The sequence below is a fragment of the Ranitomeya imitator genome, chromosome 6 (assembly GCF_032444005.1).
Source record: "Ranitomeya imitator isolate aRanImi1 chromosome 6, aRanImi1.pri, whole genome shotgun sequence".
Lineage (NCBI taxonomy): Eukaryota > Metazoa > Chordata > Amphibia > Anura > Dendrobatidae > Ranitomeya > Ranitomeya imitator.
Window position 1 is genome coordinate 131,975,701 of NC_091287.1, and position 24,082 is coordinate 131,999,782.

Consider the following 24,082-nt stretch of genomic DNA (forward strand, 5'->3'; position numbering starts at 1 on the left):
TTAACCTCTATCCAGACATCCCCAAGCTCTTGAATGGTGACATCTACCCCAGGACACCCGGAACTGAGCCTGGAGAACTCACCAAAATTAGGATGAAATCCGTAATTATAGAAAAACAGCGAGGTCCCCGTGGACTTATTAACCCGACCGTTAAAAGCAAACTTAGCCAAAGGAAGAAATGATGACAAATTCTCCTGCTGATCGGAGAGAAAACATCTTAAAATTGGCTCCAAAGACTGATTTGTCCTCTCTGTCTTACCGTTAGTTTCAGGGTGATAAGCAGAGGAAAAGGACAAATCAATCCCTAATTTTCTGCAGAAAGCCCTCCAAAATCTAGAGACGAATTGTACACCCCTATCCAATACAATATTTAGCGGAATTCAATGCAATCGTAACACATGAATAATAAACAGTTTGGAGAGAGTTTCAGCATTGGGTAACCCATATAATTGGGATAAAATGAGCTTGTTTGCTAAATCAATCCACTACCACCCAAATAGCAGTCATCCCCCCAGACAGTGGTAAATCTGAAATGAAATCCACGGACAAATGAGTCCATGGTATTTCTGGAATGGGCAAAGGAACCAATTCCCTGGCCGGCCAGTAATGCTGTACTTTGAGGCTCGCACAAGTTTCAAAAGCTGACATAAAATCTGTAATATCCTTATGTATAGCGGACCACCAAAAGAGTCTTGCAACTGCCTTCTGGGTTGCAGTGACCCCTGGATGACCAATCATCAAAGCATCATGGAATTCTTACAGAAGGCATAATCTGAGATACACACGGACAAACAGCTTGCATTCAGGGGTATAGGAAGGAGCCAAGTATTGAGCTGTATGGATTTCAGGTTCCAGATCAGAGGAAACCATGGCCCCAACAATACCCTGAGGAAGAATGGAGGAAGGAGGTTCTGGAGGAGACACAGAATGAAGACTACGAGACAGGGTATCTGCCCAAACAAACAAATATCTCTCAACATTTGCAGAACCAAACGGACATGTTTATAATGTGAATCCAGGTTAGGTGAGAAAATTAGAATATCATCTAAATAAACCACAATACATTTTCCAATATAATCAGAGAAAATATCATGCTTAAAATTTTGAAAAACCGCAGCTGCATTTGTTAGACCAAAAGGCATAATGAGATTTTCAAAGAGACTTTCAGATGGTAAAAATGCTGTCTTCCACTCATCACCCGCATGAATCCGTATCAGATCATATGCCCCGCTGAGATCTAGTTTGGAAAACCATTTAGCCCCAGAAAGCATATTATATGGATCTGGAAAAAGTGGAAGCTGATAAAAAATTTTAACCGTTATTTTTGTTTAATTCTCGTAAATTGACACTGGATGGAGGAGCTAGCATGCTTAAGTAGAGGACTAATCTAGGAAAGTGAACACAAATGGTTGCTGCACAGAGCAGCACAATCAAAACAGACTGACAGTTTCTACGCAAAGTAACATAGCAGACAGGAACAGAATGGAGATCGTGACACTATGGTCTGAATGAGCATCTCATTTAGACTAGACTGTGGACTGACTGACAAACGCATTTATACTATTCTGTGAACTGATTGGCCACATCTACAGTAGACCTTGGACTGGCGGATCAATACTTTTAATCTAGTCTTTGGAGAAATAATCACAGCATTTACATTAGTGTGAATACTGACTGACCACAGCATTTGCACTTGCTTAAGGCGTTACTGACCTTGTCATTTTCACTAGATTTCGAGTGCCAGACCACATTTCCAGCAAAGTTTGCAATGCCTGAATATAACATTTGCACTAGTCTAAAGACTGACTGACCACAGCATTTATGCTAGGTGTGGAATTTCTGAACACGTTTCCAGTAGACCAGAAGACTATGCACTGAATGAACACAACATTTACACTAGAATGTGGACTAATAGACCATTTTTACAGTGGACTGTGGACTGGCGGACCAAAACATTTACACTAGTTTATGGTATTGTCTTACTGCATTTCTAGTATACTGCAGTCTGACTATAACAATTATAGAATAATGTAGAATGACTGAACATAATATATACAGTAAACTATCAAAAGACTGACTACAGGATTCAGAATAAACTGACCACAGTCATTATACCTGAAATAAGTAATTTTGTCCCTAGTGTGTTATATTTTTCTTTGTGTATAGCATGTAGCAGGAACATATTATCACACCTTTTACTATTTACAGGTGACTGACACCCAGTGAGATGGTGGAATGTGAATTTTTTCCTTGTGGATTTCAAGAAGAGAATTCGAAAAATCTCCTAACAGGTAATTAATATTTATATTAATTACGGATAATTGTAGGTTTTGACATAAGTTCTAGGCCTGCCAGGGTGTAATAACACCTTCCAGGTACATGAGAATATATTGTTTGTGTTTTTCACATGTATATTTTCTATACACAACTCCTAGTATAACACAACCATATTTCAGGTACAGACGTAAGGAACATTTCTTCTCCTTATCCTCTGTCTTCTATAATAAGAAAACGCTCTTATGTTTCATAGCATAGGCTTCTTATCAGCGTTGTAACTTTCAATGCCTCGATTACAAGAGACTGATCTCATCATTTACGCTAGGCTGTGGAGCAACTGACCACAGCATTTCCACTAGACTGTGGACAGACTAACAACATTTACTCTAGACTGTTGACCGACTGACCACAGCATTTCGTCTAGGCTTTGCATCGGCTAACAACAACATTTACACTAGACTGTGAACCAACTGAACAAATAATTTACACTAGACTGTGGACTGATGGACCACAGCATTTAATCTAGATGGCAGACCCACTGACGACATCATTTTCACCATACTGTGGACTGACTGGCCACATTTACATCAGACTGTGGACTGACGGATAAAAAGTTTTACACTAGTCCATGGGCTAACTGATCCAATCATTTACAGTAGTCTAAGGACTGACTGAGCAAATCAATTATGCTAGATGTGGAATTCTTGCCCACATTTCCAGTAGACCAAAAGACTATGGACTGAATGACCATAACATTTACACTAGACTGTGGACTTACTGACCATAGCATTTATGCTAGGTGTGGAATTTCTGACCACATTTCCAGTCGACTAGAAGACTATGGACTGAATGAATGCAACATTTACACTAGAATGTGTACTGACAGACCACTTTTACAGTGGACTCTGGACTGGTGGACCAAACGTTTTACGCTAGTTTATGGACAGAGTTGCCATAGCATTTTTCTAGGTGTGAAATTCCTGACAACATTTCCAGTAGACCAAAAGACTATGTGTGATGTCACCGCTCTGCTTTCCGGCCGCTGTGCTTACACAGGGCGGAGAAGCAGAGCGCCGAAAGACAGACAGCGGAAGGTAAGTATGTAGTGTTTTTTTTTTTTTTACTTTTACGCTGGTAACCAGGGTAAACATCGGGTCACTAAGCGCGGCCCTGCGCTTAGTAACCCGATGTTTACCCTGGTTACCAGCGAAGACATCGCTGAATCGGCGTCACACACGCCGATTCAGTGATGTCAGCAGGAAGTCCAGGGACGAAATAAACTGCTGGACTTTCTGCAGCGACCAACGATGTCACAGCAGGATTCTGATCGCTGCTGTGTGTCAAACTGAACGATATCGCTAGCCAGGACGCTGCAACGTCACGGATCGCTAGCGATATCGTTTAGTGTGACGGTACCTTAAGGCACAGAGCACAGAGGGATCAGTCTTACACAGGCATCAGCAAGTGTACGATTGACACTGGATGGAGGAGACAGCATGCTTAAGTAGAGGACTACTCAAGGAAAGGGAACACAGATGATTGCAGCACAGACCCAGCACAACCAAAACAGACTGACAGCTTCTACACAAAGTAGCATAGCAGACAGGAACAGAATGGAGATTGTGTCAGTACCCCCCTCTTCAAGGGGGGCCATCGGACCCCCAAGTTTCCCAGCAAACTCCGATGGTAGGCCCAGATCAACTGATCAGCCCTTACAGAATGATCTGGATCCCACACTGTTCCTCAGGTCCATACCTCTTCCAATGTACCAGATACTGAAGGGAATTCTGCACCATTCGGGAATCAACGATCCTTTGTACCTCATATTCCAAGCTTCCCTCAATAGACACTGGAGGAGGCGGGAGTGAGGAAGACAGAGCAGGAGGAATAAACTCCTTCAACAATGACTTGTGGAACACATTAGGAATACAGAAAGACCGAGGGAGTTTTAATCGGAAGGCAACTGAATTGACCAACTCCAGAATTTCATATGGAACAATGAATCTAGGACCCAACTTCAGTGAGGTCATCTTCAATCTAATATTCTTAGACGATAACCATACCTTAACTCCCACTTTGAAGGCAGCCCCTGACAATCACCTCCTGTTGGCCTTCCGCTTCTGCCGATACTGAGCCACCACAATGTTCTTTTTAACCTCCATCCAGACATCCCCAAGCTCTTGAATGGTGACATCTACCCCAGGACACCCGGAACTGAGCCTGGAGAACTCATCAAAATTAGGATGTAATCTGTAATTATAGAAAAACAGCGAGGTCCCCGTGGACTGATTAACCCGACCGTTAAAAGCAAACTTAGCCAGAGGAAGAAATGATGACCAATTGTGACAATTTGACTGCACTCAGATGTCATCCGAGTGCAGTCCTATTGTGACCGTGAAGATCAAAGAAACGGACAGAGAGTGGACCCTCTGGGTCACAGCACTGAAGCTCCAACGGGCGAGCGAACCTGAACCTGGGAGACCAACCCCTATACAGGGATCGTGAGGAGCAGGCCCAAGGAGTCAGATATCGCAACTGCTGGAAACCAAGAGGGACGGCTCAGAAGAGTTTAGCGAGAAAAAATGGACTACAGAGAAATCCAGAAAAAAGGCAAGACAGAGAAATAAGGACGAGTCAGATACGGGGCCAGAAGCTTGCATGGAATGCACACGAAAATCAGGCGTCGCTGGTAGGGAGGAGACGCCAGATATACCTGATGCCTAAATCTGATTGGAAGGCAAGGACTGCTGGGAGAGAGCAAAAAAGAGTTAATTGAAACAAAGAGTCCGCGCCCGTGCCCTGAAGCTCCTGAATGGAGCAGAAACTGACCGAGAGAATGCAGGAAGAGGAGCACCATGCTGAAGCCCCCTAGTGGCAGAAGAAGGAAACAGAGAACCAGGAAGATGTCTGGAGCGAGGAGGAGCCGGCCGCACAGGAAGCTTGGGAACAGCAGCGATCGCAATGGAGGGTAGGATAGCGAGACGAGAAGAGCGGCGAGGAGGAAGAGAGGCGACAGACATTGCAGCAGAACCTGCAGTGGGAATGGGTGCGAGCGAAGAGGAGCCAGTACGACGCCTGGACAGGTACGAAGAAGCGGCAGTTGTAACAGTACCCCCCCTCTTAAGACTTTTTTTCCTATGACTGTCAAGAAATCTTCTCAAAATACGTGGAGCATTAATATTCCCACGAGGCTCCCAAGATCTCTCCTCAGGACCGAAACCCTCCCAGTCGACGAGAAAGAAAGTTCTCCCTCTAACTTTCTTCATGGCCAGAATATCTCTCACTTCAAAAGTATTGTCATCCCCTAACGGTAAAGGAAAAACTGTAGGAGAAGAAAACCTATTAAGGATTACAGGTTTAAGGAGCGAGACATGGAAGGCGTTCGGGACCCGAAGCGAAGCAGGCAACCTCAATTTATAGGCCACGTTGTTAATGCGTTTCAGGATCTCAAAGGGGCCAATACAGCGAGGTCCCAACTTGTAAGACGGAATCTTCAAGCGAATGTGTCTGGTAGACAGCCACACGCTGTCGCCAGGATGAAACGGTGGCAGATCCCTTCTCCTTTTGTTCGCATGTCTTTTCATTCGTGTAGCAGCAAGAACAAGAGCATCCTTGGTATCTCGCCAAACCTGAATCATGAGAAAGGGCATCAGATGCTGGAATGCCAGAAGATGGAGGCACAGGAAGAGGCACACCAGGGTTACGTCCATATACCACAAGAAAAGGAGACTTGGTATGGAATGGTTGTTATGGGTGAACTCTGCACAGGGAAGAAGTTCTACCCAGTCATCTTGATGGGCGTTGGTAAAATGGCATAGGTAAGATGTTAACACCTGATTAATACGCTCCACTTGCCCGTTGGTCTGTGGATGATAGGAGGAGGAAAAATCCAGAGAAACGCCCAGAAGTTTACAGAGAGCTCTCCAAAAACGAGATGTAAATTGTACCCCACGATCAGATACGATTCACTGAGGTAAGCCATGCAGCCTGAAGATTTGAAGAATGAAGATCTTAGCTAATTCCGGAGCCGAAGGTAAACCAGGGAGTGGAACGAAATGAGCCATCTTGGAGAATCGATCCACTACCACCAAGATTGTTGTGCAACCAGAGGAGCAAGGTAAATCAGTGATGAAATCCATGGCGATTTGCTGCCAAGGACCCTCCGGCACAGGCAAAGGATGCAAAAGACCAGAAGACAATTTTCTAGGAACTTTATTCCTAGCACAAGTTGCGCAGGTGGCCACAAAGTCATGTACATCTTGATGAAGTGACGACCACCAGTAATAGCGAGAGAGAAGATTGAGAGTCTTCTTGATTCCTACATGTCCAGAAATCTTTGAAGAATGCCCCCAGTGAAGTACCTCTAACCTCTTGTCTTGTGGGATGAAAGTCTTACCAGGCGGAGCAGGAAGAACTCTCACAGGGGCTACCGTGAGGAATTTTGCCGGATCAATAATATGTGGAGGAACGTCGTCCACCTCTTTGGGTTGAAAGGATCGAGAGAGAGCATCCGCTTTGGTATTCTTGCCACTTGAACGAAACTGAAGCTTGAAGTCAAAACAACTGAAGAACAAAGACCACCTGGCTTGTTGGGAATTGAGTCTCTGTGCTGATTGAAGGTAGGCAAGATTCTTGTGGTTGGTAAAAATTGTAAAAGGGTGGATGGCTCCTTCCAAAAGATAACGCCACTCTTCTAAAGCCAATTTTATGGCCAGGAGTTCTCGATCACCGATGGAATAATTGCATTATGCGGAAGAAAAAGATTTAGAGAAGAACCCACAGGGCACAAGATGTCCGGAGGATGACCTTTGAGAAACTATCGCCCCGGCTCCTGTGGAGGAGGCGTCCACTTCCAGAACAAAGGGCTTATAGGTCACTGGCCGATGTAGAACTGGCGCAGAAGCGAAGGTCTGCTTCAGGGTGATAAAGGCATCTTCAGCATTCGGCGGCCAAGAATTAGGCGTAGCTCCTTTCTGGGTAAGAATGGAGAGCAGCCTAGACAAAGAAGAGAAATGGGGCACGAATTGTCTATAGTAATTTGCAAAGCCCAAAAAACATTGAATGGCTTTTACCCCAGGTGGATGTGGCCATTTAAGCACGGTGGACAACTTCTCAGGATCCATTTTCAATCCAGAATTGGAAATAATGTAGCCCAAAAACGGCAACAAGGTTTGGTCAAAAGGACACTTCTCAATTTTAGCGTAGAGACGATTTTCTCGAAGGCGTTGCAAGACCAAGCGGACACTCTTTCTATGAGAAGCAAGATCGGGAGAAAAAATAAGAATGTCGTTCAGATAGACTACTAGGCAGGAGTGCAGAAGATCCCGAAAAACCTCGTTGACAAATTCTTGGAAGACTGCCAGAGCATTACAAAGACCTTAGGGCATGACCAAATACTCATAATGGCCGTCACGAGTAATGAAAGCCGTCTTCCATTCATCTCGGGCACGTATTTGGACCAAGTTATAGGCCCCCCGCAAATCCAATTAGGTAAAGATTCGAGCCCCTCTCAGGCGGTCGAAGAGCTCAGGGATAAGCGGAAGAGGATACCTATTCTTGACCGTGATGTTATTTAGACCCCGGTAGTCGATGCAGGGCCGTAGGGAGCCATCCTTCTTTCGGACGAAGATGAAGCCCTTGGCCAAGTTCTCTCTGATGTACTCGGACATGGCTGATGTCTCGACTGCAGACAAAGGGTATGTTCTCCCTCGTGGAGGCATGGATCCAGGAAGAAGCTCAATGGGGCAATCAAAGGTCCGATGTGGCGGTAGGGACTCAGCCTCCTTCTTATCAAAAACATCAGCAAACATATGATATGCCTGCGGAAGACCAAGAAGTTTATTGGGTGTTGGAGAGAGGGTAGAAGGAACCACAGAGCGGAGACAATGTTCATGACAGGAGTGACCCCAGTGAAGAACCTCGCCGGTACGCCAATCTAGGACTGGCTCATGCGACCTGAGCCAAGGCAGACCTAGGAGCAAGGCGTGGGATAAATTAGGCAAAACATAGAAAGCGATTTTTTCTCGATGGAGGGCTCCTACTTGCATCTCCAATTCGAGCGTAACTGAAGTAACGGGAACTGATAACTGTTTGCCATCCACAGTCGAGATAATACGCGGATCTTCTAGAGAGACAACTGGAATATGGAATTTGTCCACCTCCTCTTGGCGAATGAAATTGCCAGCTGCACCCGAGTCCACATACGCCTCCCAAGATCTACGCTCCCGACCTAAAAAAATCAAAACTGAGAAAGTTAATGGTAGAGAGGAATTTGAGTCACATAGGAAAGCCTCTCTTACCTGTCCTAGGTGGAGGAGTTTCCCACTCTCTCTGAACAAGAGCGCAAAAAATGATTAGCTCCCCCACAGTAGAGACACAAGCCTTGCGCCAGTCTATCCCTGCGTCGCTGTTCCGACAACTTTAAGCGATCGACTTGCATAGGCTCAGGGGCAGAAGTATTGGGTAGAGTGGAAGAGGTAGGAACTGGTGACCGATAAGACCTAGGTGGTCTTCTCTCTCTGCCAGACTCGCGGAAACGCTCCTGAAACCGTAAATCGATTCTGGTAGCAAGGGAAATTAAATCCTCCAGAGAGGTTGGAATGTCCCGACCAGCAAGCTCATCCTTAATTTTACCAGAGAGACCCATCCAAAAAGCCCCAACCAGAGCCTCATTGTTCCACCCCAGTTCAGAAGATAGAGTGCGAAAGCGAATGGTGTATTGCCCCACTGTAAGAGTGCCCTGTTGAAGGCTGAAGAGGGACTCGGTAATGGAAGCCAAACGCCCTGGTTCGTCGAAGACCTTACGGAAAGTTTCCAAAAAAAACTAAAATATTAGTGACTACAGGATCATCCCGTTCCCATAAGGGGTATACCCAGGCCAAAGCCTCCCCCTCGAGGTGAGAAACGATAAAAGCCACTTTGGCTCGATCAGAAGGGTATTGTTGGGGTAATAACTCAAAATGTAATCTGCACTCATTCAAAAAACCCCGACATAACTTGGGATCTACTGAATATCTAGAAGGTTTACCCAATTGTGGCGGGGGATGGGACACAGAATCACGAGGCAGGACAGAAGCTGCTGCAGTAGCTGTGGCTTGAAGAGAAAGCAGGCAGTCGTCGACAGACGCTATGCAATTGAGTATATGCGACTGGGTATCTCGCTGCTGCACGAGTTCCTGCTGGAGCCCAGCCAAAAGAGAAGCATTCGCGGGAAGACGGAAGAAACGGAGAGAGAGTGGACCCTCTGGGTCACGGCACTGAAGCTCCAATGGGTGAGCGAACCTGGGAGACCAACCCCTATACAGTGATCATTAGGAGCAGGCCCGAGGAGTCAGATACCGCAACTGCTGGAAACCAAGAGGGACGGCTCAGAAGAGTTTAGCGAGAGAAAACGGACTACAGAGAAATCCAGAAAAAAGGCAAGACAGAGAAATAAGGACGAGTCAGATACGGGGCCAGAAGCTTGCATGGAATGCACACGAAAATCAGGCGTCGCTGGTAGGGAGGAGACGCCAGATATACCTGATGCCTAAATCTGATTGGAAGGCAAGGACTGCTAGGAGAGAGCAAAAAAAAGTTAATTGAAACAAGGAGTCCGCGCCCGTGCCCTGAAGCTCCTGAATGGAGCAGAGACTGAACGAGAGAATGCAGGAAGAGGAGCACCATGCTGAAGCCCCCTAGTGGCAGAAGAAGGAAACAGAGAACCAGGAAGATGTCTGGAGCGAGGAGGAGCCGGCCGCACAGGAAGCTTGGGAACAGCAGCGACCGCAATTGAGGGAAGGATAGCGAGACGAGAAGAGCGGCGAGGAGGAAGAGAGGCGACGGACATTGCAGCAGAACCCGCAGCGGGAATGGGTGCGAGGGGAGAGGAGCCAGTACGACGCCTGGACAGGTAAGAAGAAGCGGCAGTTGTAACACCAATTCTCCTGCTAATCGGAGAGAAAACATCTTAAAATTGGCTCCAAAGACTGATTTGTCCTCTCTGTCTGACCTTTAGTTTCAGGGTGATAAGCAGAGGAAAAAGACAAATCAATCCCTAATTTCCTGCAGAAAGCCCTCCAAAATCTAGAGACGAATTGTACACCCCTATCCAATACAATATTTAGTGGAATTCAATGCAATCGTAACACATGCATAATAAACAGTTTGGAGAGAGTTTCAGCATTGGGTAACCCACATAATGGGATGAAATGAGCTTGTTTGCTAAATCAATTCACTACCACCCAAATTGCAGTCATCCCCCCAGACAGTGGTAAATCTGAAATGAAATCCACGGACAAATGAGTCCATGGTATTTCTGGAATGGGCAAAGGAACCAATTCCCTGGCCGGCCGGTAATGCTGTACTTTGAGGCTCGCACAAGTTTCAAAAGCTGACATAAAATCTGTAATATCCTTATGTATAGCGGACCACCAAAAGAGTCTTGCAACTGCCTTCTGGGTGGCAGTGACCCCTGGATGACCATTCATCAAAGAATCATGGAATTCTTACAAAAGGCATAATCTGAGATACACACGGACAAACAGCTTGCATTCAGGGGTATTGGAAGGAGCCAAGTATTGAGCTGTATGGATTTCAGGTTCCAGATCAGAGGAAACCATGCCCCAACAATACCCTGAGGAAGAATGGAGGAAGGATGTTCTGGAGGAGACACAGAATGAAGACTACGAGACAGGGTATCTGCCCAAACAAACAAATATCTCTCAACCTTTGCAGAACCAAACGGACATGTTTATAATGTGAATCCAGGTTAGGTGAGAAAATTAGAATATCATCTAAATAAACCACAATAAATTTTCCAATATAATCAGAGAAAATATCATGCTTAAAATTTTGAAAAACCGCAGCTGCATTTGTTAGACCAAAAGGCATAACGAGATTTTCAAAGAGACTTTCAGATGGTAAAAATGCTGTCTTCCACTCATCACCCTCACGAATCCGTATCAGATTATATGCCCCGCTGAGATCTAGTTTGGAAAACCATTTAGCCCCAGAAAGCTGATTATATGGATCTGGAAAAAGTGGAAGCCGATAAAAATTTTTAACCGTTATTTTTGTTTAATTCTCGTAAATTGACACTGGATGGAGGAGCTAGCATGCTTAAGTAGAGGACTAATCTAGGAAAGTGAACACAAATGGTTGCTGCACAGAGCAGCACAACCAAAACAGTTTGACAGTTTCTACGCAAAGTAACATAGTGTTATGGTTGGCGGAACGCACCGAATATATTTATTAAATGAGATAGGTGCATTCGCAACCCAGGATCCACCGTGCAGGAAAGAAATCTAATCAAGGCGGCGAAGCAAATAGTACAAACGAACTCTGTTACTTTACAGAGCCCGTAGTAAAGAGAACGCTATGCCCTGTTTAGCTAACAGGGGACACAGCTACTGTGTAGAGCCGACAGTGGTCATGCAGTCCAACCAACACACAGCTCCTCTCCGTTGGAGCCGGAATTCTAATGGCTATTAGCCAGCCCTGAATTCAGATATAAACTCCTCGCCGGAGGTGCCAGCATTCTATGGGCTTATTTCAGCCGGGTCCCTGACCACACTCACAACCACACTGACACTGAGCTCGTACATATTTGATACTAGCGCATGGCCGTGCGGTCATGAGAACCTTATTTAGCTGTAGCACCTACAGGACCTTCCAAGAAGGACCAATGGAAGGTTGTCACAGAACTTGATCAGGCACAGGGCCTTCCTGGAGGACCAATGGAAGTTGCTGCAGTACTTGAGCATGTGACCCTTGATCTCCACTGAGAGATCTTGCCCTGGGCATGCTCAGTGTGTGCAAAGCAGGACTTAGTCCCAGAAAAGCCTGCTCGCCGCAGACCAGTACAGGGTACAATAGTAAAGCCTGAGAGGCAGCAGTAACCCTTTGCACAGTATCAGATTCAGTGAGACGCTGGGACCGACGTCTCCGCTGAGCAGGCTCCACTGCGGCCAATGCAGAATGGGAGACCGCAGCAGACATGGTTCGAGATTCCCCCTGTGCAGCGGTGGGAACTCGACTCCTAACACATAGCAGACAGGAACAGAATGGAGATCGTGACACTATGGTCTGAATGAGCATTTCATTTAGACTAGACTGTGGACTGACTGACAAATGCATTTATACTATTCTGTGGACTAATTGGCCACATCTACAGTAGACCTTGGACTGGCGGATCAATACTTTTAATCTAGTCTTTGGATAAATGATCACAGCATTTACATTAGTGTGAATACTGACTGACCACAGCATTTGCACTTGCTTAAGGCGCTACTAACCTTGTCATTTTCACTAGATTTCGACTGCCTGACCACATTTCCAGTAAAGTTTGCACTGCCTGGATATAACATTTACACTAGTCTAAAGACTGACTGACCACAGCATTTATGCTAGGTGTGGAATTTCTGAACACGTTTCCAATAGAAAAGAAGACTATGGACTGAATGAACACAACATTTACACTAGAATGTGGACTAATAGACCATTTTTACAGTGGACTGTGGACTGGCGGACCAAAACATTTATACTAGTTTATGGTATTTTCTTACCGCATTTCTAGTATACTGTAGTCAGACTATTACAATTATAGAATAATGTAGAATGACTGAACATAATATATACAGTATACTATCAAAAGACTGACTACAGGATTCAGAATAAACTGACCACAGTCATTATACCTGAAATAAGTAATTTTGGCCCTAGTGTGTTATATTTTTCTTTGTGTATAGCATGTACCAGGAACATATTATCACACCTTTGACTATTTACAGGTGACTGACGCCCAGTGAGATGGTGGAACGTGATTGTTTTCCTTGTGGATTTCAAGAAGTGAATTCGAAAAATCTCTTAACAGGTAATTAATATTCATATTAATTACTGATAATTGTAGGTTTAGACATAAGTTCTAGGCCTGCCAGGGTGTAATAAAACCTTCCAGGTACATGAGAATATATTGTTTGTGTTTTTCAAATGTATATTTTCTATACACAACTCCTAGTATAACACAACTATATTTCAGGTAAAAACGTAAGGAACATTTCTTCTCCTTATCCTCTGTCTTCTATAATAAGAAAACGCTCTTATGTTTCATAGAATAGGCTTTTTATCAGCGGTGTAACTTTCAATGCCTCGATTACAAGAGACTGATCTCATCATTTACGCTAGGCTGTGGAGCAACTGACCACAGCATTTCCACTAGACTGTGGACAGACTAACAACATTTACTCTAGGCTGTTGACCGACTGACCACAGCATTTCCTCTAGGCTTTGGGTCGACTAACAACAATATTTACACTAGACTGTGAACCAACTGAACAAATAATTTACACTAGACTGTGGACTGATGGACCACAGCATTTAAACTAGATATCAGACCCACTGACGACATCATTTTACACTGCACCATACTGTGGACTGACTGGCCACATTTACATCAGACTGTGGACTGACGGACAAAAAGTTTTGCAGTAGTCCATGGGCTAACTGATCCAATCATTTACAGTAGCCTAAGGACTGATTGAGCAAATCAATTATGCTAGGTGTGGAATTCTTGACCACATTTCCAGCAGACCAAAAGACTATGGACTGAATGACCATAACATTTACACTAGATTGTGGAATTACTGACCATAGCATTTATGCTAGGTGTGGAATTTCTGACCATATTTCCAGTGGACTAGAAGACTATGGACTGAATGAATGCAACATTTACACTAGAATGTGTACTGACAGACCACTTTTACAATGGACTGGGGACTGGTGGACCAAGTGTTTTACGCTAGTTTATGGAAAGAGTTGCCATAGCATTTATCTAGGTGTGAAATTCCTGAGTGGTGCGAGTCACTATAGTAAATGTTAGCCCCAGAAGTGGAGAGAAAGACTACAATAACAGAAAGAAACAATATACACTACTTATTGAATAAGTAAAAGGAGGTCAATCAATCCGAGCTCAGGTCCAGGAAATGGCACAATACAACAAGGGCAAGTCAGAGACTACATCCAATTTACTTGCCGAGGTCAAGAATACCAGAAAGACAAGACAGTTTACTGGGAGCAGGCAGAAGAGAAGTCAGGTCACAAGCAAAGAGTCAAAGTCCCGGAAAGGAATAAAGTCAAGCTGCGTTAGGTACAGAGCACAGAGGCATCAGTCTTACACAGGCGGCATCAAGTGTATGATTGATACTGGATGGAGGAGACAGCATGCTTAAATAGAGGACTACTCAAGGAAAGTGAACACAGATGATTGCAGCACAGACCCAGCACAACCAAAACAGACTGACAGCTTCTACACAAAGTAGCATGGCAGACAGGAAAAGAACGGAGATTGTGTCAGTACCCCCCTCTTCAAGGGGGGGCACCAGACCCCGAGGTTTCCCAGCAAACTCCGATGGTAGGCCCAGACCAACTGATCAGCCCTTACAGAATGATCTGGATCCCGCACCATTCCTCAGGCCCATACCACTTCCAATGTACCAGATACTGAAGGGAATTCTGGACCATTCGGGAATCAACGATCCTTTGTACCTCATATTCCAAGCATCCCTCAATAGACACTGGAGGAGGCGGGAGTGAGGAAGACGGAGCAGGGGGAATAAACTCCTTCAACAATGACTTGTGGAACACATTAGGAATACAGAAAGACCGAGGGAGTTTTAATCGGAAGGCAACTGAATTGACCAACTCCAGAATTTCATATGGAACAATGAATCTAGGACCCAACTTCAGCGAGGTCATCTTCAATCTAATATTCTTAGAAGATAACCATACCTTAACTCCCACTTTGAAGGCAGCCCCTGGCAATCACCTCCTGTTGGCCTTCCGCTTCTGCCGATACTGAGCCACCACAATGTTCTTTTTAACCTCCATCCAGACATCCCAAGCTCTTGAATGGTGACATTTACCTCAGGAAACCCGGAACTGATCCTGGAGAACTCACCAAAATGAGGATGAAATCCGTAATTATAGAAAAACGGCGAGGTCCCCGTGTACTGATTAACTCCACTATAAAAAAACAAATTTAGCCAGAGGAAGAAATGATGACCCATTCTCCTGCTGATCGGAGAGAAAACATCTTAAAATTGGCTCCAAAGACTGATTTGTCCTCTCTGTCTGACCGTTAGTTTCAGGGTGATAAGCAGAGAAAAAGGACATATCAATCCTTAATTTTCTGCAGAAACCCCTCCAAAATCTAGAGACAAATTGTACACCCCTATCCAACACAATATTTAGCGGAATCCAATGCAATCGTAACACCTGAATAATAAACAGTTTGTAGAGAGTTTCAGCATTGTGTAACCCATAAATATGGGATGAAATGAGCTTTTTTGCTGAATCGATCGACTACCACCCAAATAGCAGTCATCCCCCCAGAGAGTGGTAAATCTGAAATGAAATCCACAGACAAATGAGTCCATGGTCTTTCTGGCATGGGCAAAGGAGTCAATTTCCCGGCCGGCTGGCCGGCCAGCTGGCAGTGCTTTACTTTGAGGAGCGCACAAGTTTCACAAGCTGACACAAAATCTGTAATATCCTTATACATGGCGAACCACCAAAAGAATCTTGCAACTGCCTTCTGGGTGGCAGTGACCCCTGGATGACCACTCATCACAGAATCATGGAATTCTTGCAAAAAGCATAATCTGAGATACACACTGACAAACAGCTTGCATTCAGGGGTATTGGAAGGAGCCAAGTACTGAGAGGAAACCATGGCCCCAACAATACCCTGAGGAAGAATGGAGGAAGGAGGTTCTGGAGGAGACACAGAATACAGGTACAGATACAGGGTATCTGCCCAAACAAACAAATATCTCTCAGCCTTTGCAGAACCAAACGGACATGTTTATAATGTGAATCCAGGTTAGGTGAGAAAATTAGAATATCATCTAAATAAACCACAATAAATTTGCCAATATAATCAGAGAAAATATCATTCTTGGAATTTTGAAAAACCGCAGCTGCATTCGTTAGACCAAAAGGCATAATGAGATTTTCAAAGAGACTTTTCAGATGGTAAAAATGCTGTCTTCCACTCATCATCCTAACGAATCCGTATCAGATTATATTCTCTGAGGAGATCCAGTTTGGAAAACCATTTAGCCCCAGAAAGCTGATTATATTGATCGGGAACCGTTATTGTGTTTAATTCTCGGAAATCGACACTGGATGGAGGAGTTAGCATGCTTAAGTAGAGAACTAATCTAGGAAAGTGAACACAAATGATTGCTGCACAGACCAGCACAACCAAAACAGACTGACAGTTTCTACAGAAAGTAACATAGCAGACAGGAACAGAATGGAGATCGTGACACTATGGTCTGAATGAGCATTTCATTTACACTAGACTGTGGACTGATTGACAAACACATTTATACTATTCTGTGGAGTCATTGGCCACATCTACAGTAGACCTTGGACAGATAGATCAAAACTTTTAATCTAGTCTTTGGATGAATGATCACAGCATTTACATTAGTTTGAATACTGACTGACCACAGCATTTGCACTTGTTTAAGGCGTCTGTCATGCCGTTAACGGCGATAAAAGGGCAGGACGGCGTACTGGGACCCGCACCTGTCCCTGCCACTATAATGGGGCCCTGAATTTCCCTTATCTCAGGGGTACCTATAATGGTTAGGAGGCCTGAGCCGCCAGCGTATCCCTGTCTCCTGTGCAGGCCCTATCAGTGGCCCCCTCTACCCCCAAGAGAGGTGGACTGCACCAGTGTATAAATATGACAATTAAACAGGGTATGCAGACAAGGTAACTAAAATCTCCAACTCACCAAATGCTCACACAACCACAGAGGAAACACAGAGAAGGGAAGAGAAGGAAAAAACTAGGAAGGAAAACAGGTTTAACATGCAACCAAAACAGCAGACACCAATCTCTGTAAATAAACCTCCAAGCTCCTAATATCACGCTCCTTCTCACTTCAAGCCAGTCAGCAGAACTGATCACTGACAACAGTTGTAGTCAAAGCTGAGTCTATATAGGAGCGGAGATTACAAAAACCAAATCAGCTGAGAGACCAAGCTCTCAGTAACTTCAGTAACAAGGTTTAACTCCTGCCCTGCTGGCACAAGACAGCCAGGTCAGAATTCAGGAGAAGAGCTTCTGTTCATCATGTGTGAACGAGGCCAAGAGCGTTGTGGTTCTCTGGGACGTCTCTGTGGCGGTAGCCCCGTGACAGCATCACTGACCTTGTCATTTTCCCTAGATTTCGACTGCCTGACTACATTTCCAGTAAAGTTTGCACTGCCTGGATATAACATTTACACTAGTCTAAAGACTGACTGATCACAGCATTTATGCTAGGTGTGGAATTTCTGAACACATTCCAGTACACCAGAAGACTATGGACTGAATGAACACAACATTTACACTAGAATGTGGACTAGTAGACCACTGTTACAGTGGACTGTTGACTGGCGGACCAAACCTTTTACACTAGTTTATGGACTGACTCAGCATAGCATTTGTGCATTGTCTGACCCCATATCCAGTAGACTGTAGTCTGACTATAACATTTGTAGAATACTGTAGAATGTCTGAACATAATATATACAGTAAACTATCAAATTACTGACTACAGGATTCACAATTAACTGACTACAGGCCTTATACCTGAAATAAGTAATTTTGTCCCTAGTGTGTTATATTTTTCTTTGTGTAGCAGGAACATATTATCACACCTTTGACTATTTACAGGTGACTGATGCCCAGTGAGATGGTGGAACGTGAAATTTTTCCTTGTGGATTTCAAGAAGAGAATTAGAAAAATCTCCTAACAGGTAATTAATTTTCATATTAATTACTGATAATTGTAGGTTTAGGCCTGCCAGGGTGTAATAACACCTTCCTGGTACATGAGAATATATCGTTTGTGTTTTTCACATGTATATCTTCTGTACACAACTCCTAGTATAACACAACCATATTTCAGGTACAGATGTAAGTAACATTTCTTCTCCTTCTCCTCTGTCTTCTAAAATAAGAGTTCTTCTGTTTCATAGAATAGGCTTCTTATCAGCTGTGTGTTACGCTTGGGGGGGGTGGGGGCAAGAGACAAGAGTGGACCCACTGGACTGTAATACAGAACCTCACTCGAGCGAGCAATCCAGATAGACCAACCCCTATACAGGGATAGTTAAGGAGCAAGCTCGAAGGTAACTAGTGCTACGGATGCCAGGACCAGGGATCGGCTCCAGAGGAGAAGATAGGAAGCCACAAGAGTGAATACAGGGAAACGTGGGGAAGATCCACGGAAACGCTAGCAGCAGGATAATGAGTGTTAGGGCTAGCGGAACCGAGTAAATATAGATGTTTATTATAAATGGTGCGTTCGCAGCCCGGGGTCCACCGTGCAGGAGGAACCTGCTGCTAGTGAATTGTGGCACTGTTTGGTGGTATAGACTAGCTCTGTTACCTCACAGAGTAGCCATGAGAGGAAAGCACTGTGCCCTGTTAGCCTCACAGGAGCACAAGCTTGCTGCCGAACTGATAGCAGTCAGTGGTTATGCACACACGCAATCTCCTCACCGGAGGTGCCGGTATTCTAGGGGCTTATTTCAGCCGGATCCCTGAATACGTTCACACAATCTCCTCACCGGAGGTGCCGGTATTCTAGAGGCTTATTTCAGCCGGGTCCCTGAACACATTCATACATAACCACACTGGCGCAAAGCACATATTTGGATTGATACTAGCGCATGGCCATGCGGCCATGCGAGCCTTTTATAGCTGCAGCAAGTACAAGACCTTCCTAGAAGGACCAATGAGAGGCTGCCACAAAGCCAGAGCACCTACAGTACCTTCCTAGAAGGACCAATGGACTTAGCTGCAGAATCTGAACATGTGACCCTTGATCGCCACTGAGAGATTTTACTCTGGGCATGCTCAGAACAAGAAAAGCAGGACTTAGTCCTAGAAGCGTCTGCTCACCGCTGCCCAGCACTGGCTTCAATGGCACAAGCAGGAAAAGCAGCAGTAACTCTTTGTATAGAGTCGGACTGAGCAAGATGCTGGGACCGACGTCTCCGCTGAGCAGGCTCCACTGCGGCAGGAAAAGAATGGGAGACCACAGCGGAGATGGCCCGAGATTCCCCCTGTGCAGAGGCGGGAACTCGACCCCTAACATTACCCCCCTCCTAGGGCCCCCCCCCTTGGGCCTCACTACGCTCAAAGGTGGCAATGAGCTGTGGAGCCCGAATGTGCTCCTATCCTCAGGACCGTAACCCATCCAGTCCACCAAATAAAATTTTTTGCCACGTACCACTTTGCACCCCAAAATAGCGTTCACCTCGTAATCGTCCGTAGACGAACCTGATGTCCCGGCAGATGACTCAGAAAACCGGGACATGTATACGGGCTTAAGGAGGGACACATAGTAACATAGTAACATAGTTAGTAAGGCCGAAAAAAGACATTTGTCCATCCAGTTCAGCCTATATTCCATCATAATAAATACCCAGATCTACGTCCTTCTACAGAACCTAATAATTGTATGATACAATATTGTTCTGCTCCAGGAAGACATCCAGGCCTCTCTTGAACCCCTCGACTGAGTTCGCCATCACCACCTCCTCAGGCAAGCAATTCCAGATTCTCACTGCCCTAACAGTAAAGAATCCTCTTCTATGTTGGTGGAAAAACCTTCTCTCCTCCAGACGCAAAGAATGCCCCCTTGTGCCCGTCACCTTCCTTGGTATAAACAGATCCTCAGCGAGATATTTGTATTGTCCCCTTATATACTTATACATGGTTATTAGATCGCCCCTCAGTCGTCTTTTTTCTAGACTAAATAATCCTAATTTCGCTAATCTATCTGGGTATTGTAGTTCTCCCATCCCCTTTATTAATTTTGTTGCCCTCCTTTGTACTCTCTCTAGTTCCATTATATCCTTCCTGAGCACCGGTGCCCAAAACTGGACACAGTACTCCATGTGCGGTCTAACTAGGGATTTGTACAGAGGCAGTATAATGCTCTCATCATGTGTATCCAGACCTCTTTTAATGCACCCCATGATCCTGTTTGCCTTGGCAGCTGCTGCCTGGCACTGGCTGCTCCAGGTAAGTTTATCATTAACTAGGATCCCCAAGTCCTTCTCCCTGTCAGATTTACCCAGTGGTTTCCCGTTCAGTGTGTAATGGTGATATTGATTCCCTCTTCCCATGTGTATAACCTTACATTTATCATTGTTAAACCTCATCTGCCACCTTTCAGCCCAAGTTTCCAACTTATCCAGATCCATCTGTAGCAGAATACTATCTTCTCTTGTATTAACTGCTTTACATAGTTTTGTATCATCTGCAAATATCGATATTTTACTGTGTAAACCTTCTACCAGATCATTAATGAATATGTTGAAGAGAACAGGTCCCAATACCGACCCCTGCGGTACCCCACTGGCCACAGCGACCCAGTTAGAGACTATACCATTTATAACCACCCTCTGCTTTCTATCACTAAGCCAGTTACTAACCCATTTACACACATTTTCCCCCAGACCAAGCATTCTCATTTTGTGTACCAACCTCTTGTGCGGCACGGTATCAAACGCTTTGGAAAAATCGAGATATACCACGTCCAATGACTCACCGTGGTCCAGTCTATAGCTTACCTCTTCATAAAAACTGATTAGATTGGTTTGACAGGAGCGATTTCTCATAAACCCATGCTGATATGGAGTTAAACAGTTATTCTCATTGAGATAATCCAGAATAACATCCCTCAGAAACCCTTCAAATATTTTACCAACAATAGAGGTTAGACTTACTGGCCTATAATTTCCAGGTTCACTTTTAGAGCCCTTTTTGAATATTGGCACCACATTTGCTATGCGCCAGTCCTGCGGAACAGACCCTGTCGCTATAGAGTCCCTAAAAATAAGAAATAATGGTTTATCTATTACATTACTTAGTTCTCTTAGTACTCGTGGGTGTATGCCATCCGGACCCGGAGATTTATCTATTTTAATCTTATTTAGCCGGTTTCGCACCTCTTCTTGGGTTAGATTGGTGACCCTTAATATAGGGTTTTCATTGTTTCTTGGGATTTCACCTAGCATTTCATTTTCCACCGTGAATACCGTGGAGAAGAAGGTGTTTAATATGTTAGCTTTTTCCTCGTCATCTACAACCATTCTTTCCTCACTATTTTTTAAGGGGCCTACATTTTCAGTTTTTATTCTTTTACTATTGATATAGTTGAAGAACAGTTTGGGATTAGTTTTACTCTCCTTAGCAATGTGCTTCTCTGTTTCCTTTTTGGCAGCTTTAATTAGTTTTTTAGATAAAGTATTTTTCTCCCTATAGTTTTTTAGAGCTTCAATGGTGCCATCCTGCTTTAGTAGTGCAAATACTTTCTTTTTACTGTTAATTGCCTGTCTTACTTCTTTTTTTAGCCACATTGGGTTTTTCCTATTTCTAGTCCTTTTATTCCCACAAGGTATAAACCGCTTACACTGCCTATTTAGGATGTTCTTAAACATTTCCCATTTATTATCTGTATTCTCATTTCTGAGGATATTGTCCCAGTCTACCAGATTAAGGGCATCTCTAAGCTGTTCAAACTTTGCCTTCCTAAAGTTCAATGTTTTTGTGACTCCCTGACAAGTCCCCCTAGTGAAAGACAGGTGAAACTGTACAATATTGTGGTCGCTGTTTCCTAGATGCCCGACCACCTGCAGATTTGTTATTCTGTCAGGTCTATTAGATAGTATTAGGTCTAAAAGTGCTGCTCCTCTGGTTGGATTCTGCACCAATTGTGAAAGATAATTTTTCTTGGTTATTAGCAGAAACCTGTTGCCTTTATGGGTTTCACAGGTTTCTGTTTCCCAGTTAATATCCGGGTAGTTAAAGTCCCCCATAACCAGGACCTCATTATGGGTTGCAGCTTCATCTATCTGCTTTAGAAGTAGACTTTCCATGGTTTCTGTTATATTTGGGGGTTTGTAACAGACCCCAATGAGAATTTTGTTACCATTTTTCCCTCCATGAATTTCAACCCATATGGACTCGACATCCTCATTCCCTTCGCTAATATCCTCCCTTAAAGTGGACTTTAGACAAGACTTTACATAGAGACAAACCCCTCCTCCTCTCCGATTTTTACGATCCTTTCTAAACAGACTGTAACCCTGTAAGTTAACTGCCCAGTCATAGCTTTCATCTAACCATGTCTCGGTTATTCCCACTATGTCAAAGTTACCTGTAGATATTTCTGCTTCTAGTTCTTCCATCTTGTTTGTCAGGCTTCTGGCGTTTGCGAGCATGCAGTTTAGAGGATTTTGTTTTGTTCCAATCTCCTCACTGTGGATTGTTTTAGAAATGTTCTTACCTCCCTTCTGAGTATGTTTTCCTGGGTCGTCTTTGTTCGAGTCTAATGTTTTTCTTCCCGTCCCCTCTTCTTCTAGTTTAACGCCCTCCTGATGAGTGTAGCGAGTCTTCTGGCGAATGTGTGTTTCCCAGGTTTGTTGAGGTGTAGTCCGTCTCTGGCGAGGAGTCCATCATACCAGTAATTCACACCGTGGTCCAGGAATCCAAATCCTTGTTGTCTGCACCATCGTCTTAGCCAGTTGTTTGCATCAAGGATCCTGTTCCATCTCCTGGTGCCATGCCCGTCTACTGGAAGGATAGAAGAAAAAACTACCTGTGCATCCAGTTCTTTTACTTTCTTCCCCAACTCTTCAAAGTCCTTGCAGATTGTCGGTAGGTCCTTCCATGCCGTGTCATTGGTGCCAACATGTATCAGAAGAAATGGGTGGACGTCCTTGGAGCTGAAGAGCTTTGGTATCCTATCGGTCACATCCTTGATCATCGCACCTGGAAGGCAGCATACTTCTCTTGCAGTTATGTCCGGTCTGCAGATGGCTGCTTCGGTGCCTCTCAGTAGTGAGTCTCTCACCACCACCACTCTTCGTTGCTTCTTGGCTGTACTTTTTGCTGTCACTTGTTGCTGTGTGCCCTTTTCTTTTTTGCTTGCTGGTATTGCTTCATTCTTAGGTGTGCCATCTTCATCCTCTACAAAGATTTGATATCGGTTCTTCAGTTGTGTGGTTGGTGATTTCTCCATGGTCTTCTTGCTTCTTTTGGTCACATGCTTCCACTCATCTGCTTTTGGAGGTTCTCTGACACTTTTTGCACCTTCTGTGACCAGTAGAGATGCTTCTGTTCTGTCTAGAAAGTCTTCATTCTCTTTGATGAGTTTCAAAGTTGCTATTCTTTCTTCCAAACCCTGCACCTTTTCTTCTAAAAGGGCCACTAGTCTACACTTCTGACAGGGGAAATTGGATTCTTCTTCTGGTCGATCTGTGAACATGTAGCACATGCTGCAGCTCACCATGTAGGTTGTCACATCTGCCATGTTGCTCCTAGATCCTGCTGACTTGCTGTGTGTTTTCCTTCTTGTGTAATCTACTCAGCCAAGCTCTCTTGCAATAATGTCCTACATGCTTTCGAAGCAGCTGGTCCCGGCTGTACCCAACGATCTTCTAGCTTAGGGAGACTTCGCTTCTCCCAGAAGGCACCTGGAATATGCAAATTAGCCTCCTGAAGCTTGAATCCCTGGTTTGGTGATGCTTTCGAAGCAGCTGGTCCCGGCTGTACCCAACGATCTTCTAGCTTAGGGAGACTTCGCTTCTCCCAGAAGGCACCTGGAATATGCAAATTAGCCTCCTGAAGCTTGAATCCCTGGTTTGGTGATGCTTTCGAAGCAGCTGGTCCCGGCTGTACCCAACGATCTTCTAGCTTAGGGAGACTTCGCTTCTCCCAGAAGGCACCTGGAATATGCAAATTAGCCTCCTGA